The sequence below is a fragment of the Telmatherina bonti genome (genome assembly GCF_933228915.1).
Source record: "Telmatherina bonti genome assembly, chromosome: 22".
In the NCBI taxonomy this organism is placed as follows: domain Eukaryota; kingdom Metazoa; phylum Chordata; class Actinopteri; order Atheriniformes; family Telmatherinidae; genus Telmatherina; species Telmatherina bonti.
The window spans coordinates 14,190,253-14,193,397 of record NC_136631.1 but is presented as its reverse complement, the minus strand read 5'-3'; positions in this window follow the sequence as shown (position 1 = coordinate 14,193,397).

The window sequence follows — 3,145 nt, the reverse complement described above, 5'->3', positions numbered from 1 at the left end:
AAAAAAAAAATGTACGAAACTTTTTTTGCTTGTCATTTTTCTTGATTTCAATTAGGAAAAAAACAACATAGTGGCCAGACCATCATTCTGCTGCTATAATTCCCAAGAAGACAATTAAAAACAATAATAAAGCCAATAAAAATGACAAAAATTTTGAAAATGGAATATTTTCAATAATTAAAAATAAAATTGATTTTTAAAAATTGTGAAGCAAAAATTCCTAATATTCGATTTTTCAATTCGATTTTCCCACTCTTAATATATATATTAGGGGTTGGAAAATATATATTTATATATAAATAATATATGTACATATAAAGTTGGGAAATCTTAACTCCCAGCTTTCCTTGAAATTTATATGGTCATAAAATTAATGTCACAAATCCTCCATAAGTTCTTGGAATGGACAATTTCCAGTTTGTCATTTATACTCGCTCCATCATCCATCACAGTGGATGCCACACTCCTTGAATGTTCACAGTTGAGTGCGTAGCAGAGCTCCAGTTCAGACAAGGTTACTAAAGTTTGCTGTGGAGTAGAAGTGCTCTCCTTTGTTTGTTAAAGCCCAGAAAGGACAGCCAACGCCCTGACTGATACCTGCAGGTGCTGCACTGTAACAACCCCATTTTTTGCTCAACTCTCCAGTTAAAGAGTCATTGCAAAATGTAAAAGCTGTTATTTTCCACAAGTAGTTGTTACTGCAAAGCCTATTCTGCTCTTCTCCTTTCTTTCTTTGCAATAATACTGCATCCAGAAATCATTCCAAGTCCTCAAAAGAAAAGTATTAACCCTCTAATCTGTCATTTCTTTCATCCAACCTCACTCAGCCTGATGTTAACCTTGCTTAGTGCCAGCTAAAGGAGGCCAACAGCTTAGGTGTAGATGTGAATGCCCTGCTGAATAAACTGAGCCAGTCCTAATTCAAACAAAGTTGGCTGTCTGCATCTCTGACACGCCCTCTTCCCTTATTCCCATGAGGCAGTAGCAGTCTGCTCTGGCAACTTGCATGTATGACTCAGTGCAGTCAAGAGTTACATTTCCTGGAGCCCCCTCCTTTAACCCCAAGGCCACTCGCTACCTGAGTTTCTTATTGCTTGTGTTAGTCGAAGTTGATAAGATTACAGTAAGCACTGTGAGGTTTGAGTGGGCTGCTGTTTTTGCCTGCTGATTACTTTGAAGTTGTTCAGATCTTTATTAGAGAAAACATTGTTTTAATTTTTTTGTGAAATATGAAATCTTACAATAGATTCTCGCCATTTTACTAGGAAACAGAAGAGACTTTTGTAAAGTTCTCTGAATTGGTGTAAATCACACCTTGTTAGGCTAAAAAAAAACAAAAAAACAACAAATGATAAGAATTACTGTATTGACAATTTAGCTTTGATACTAACGTGTTCAGGGTGTGTTAAGGAATTTTCAGGAAGAATGACCAGCTTTCCGTCTCTACACACTTAGATGGAGATCCATGGTGTGTAATCCTGAATTTGCACAGTAACCTATGCAGTGGCACTTTGCTTCAGGCCAGGCAGGTGTGGAGGGAGGGGGGATGCTTTGCGTCACTCTAACTGACTTGCCCTCAAAAGATGTGAGCAGACCCAGATTTGCTCTGGAATTTGTAGCCTCGAGTTATAAAGCATATAGCTGTCAGAAATGTACGATCATTCTGTGTTGTTTCCAGATATTGTGAGTCTCCAGGCCTATCTTGCCGTCGGTGTATAAACTATTTGTCGCTGTTTACTTTGTGTTGGTGTTTGGACACTGCTGTCAGTGTCAGCGCTGCAGGTATTGACACAGTGCTCTGAGGTTTTTGAGGTTAGAGTGGTATCTCATGTCCTCTGTGAAGTCTGACGTCTTTTGTAAAATGATAAATAAACAGCATGTTGGGGCACATGCCTCTGCAGGACCAGGGTGGGGCTTCAAAACCCACAGCAGCTTTGGTGTGTGTGAGGTGGATTGTGACTCGATCGTGATGTGTATGTATGTTTCACATGTTTGGGTTAATGAGATGCTGCATTGTCCCTTTATGTCTTCAGTTTGTGTATCAACATCTACAAACTGGGAGCTGTTAGAGTTAAAAGAAAAAAATCGATGGGACGAGGAAGCAGCTCTGTAATTAGGATATCAGCGCTGTAGTTTTGGAAACAGATTTGCTTATTTGCATTATAGCAACTTTTGAATTCGAAATGGCAATTTAGTCACTGTGTGAAAACAAAAAACACCAAACTGAACTGATATTTTTAGAGCGCTTTATGGGGCTGTCCGCTTTTTCTGTCATGCTTTTAGTCATGTTTGGGAAACTGAAAATTACAGGTTGTTTTTGTGTAACCACAGCATCTGTGGAATGAGTCACCTCCATGACATCCAGACTACACAGACAGTGGTCCTCTGGGTGGTCTTTGCCACAAGCTTTGAGCTCTGCGCTGGTTCTTCTGGGATGAAAGTAATATGAAGAGTTGTTGGATTATCAGGAACTTGTGGGCTCTGAGTGAATAAACCAGCCCTCCTTCTCCAGAGAGAGCCGTCTGATTATTGGCAGCGTTAGTCAGTACTGATGCATGGATCTTAGTCATGACAAAATGACTGTAATTTACAGAAGGAGAAAACATGTAGCAAAGTGCAGAAGAGATGATGGTTACTCTTTCCTGCTATTGGCCTTTCACTACAGCTTCACACTCACTGAGACATTTTAGATGTTCAGCTTGTGTGTATTAAAATAGCTAACTTAGAAAATAGAGAAATATTTCAAGCATTTTATACTTATGATGATGCTACTGACATTAATCTATTTTTTTGTGTTTTCATCATGCTTTTACCAAACAACAAGCAAATAAGTTTACATATTCATGTGTTTCTGGCAGTCTTGTTTTGACTAAAGAATATTTTCCAAGTTTTTGGTGTATTTTTATGTTTCTCAGAGGATATAACCTGAAATACCAAACAGGATGGATCTACACTGTGAATATGAATTTCTCACAACTGATATAAAAATAGCACATGGAAATTAGTTTGGAGATGGATGTATTATACAGATAATGAACAGACATGTTTGCATTTTCCTTTCTTTTCCTTTATCTGTGTTTTTTTTCATGTAAAATTGAAGACAAAAGAATCAAAACAAATGTTAATACTATTAGCCACACACACA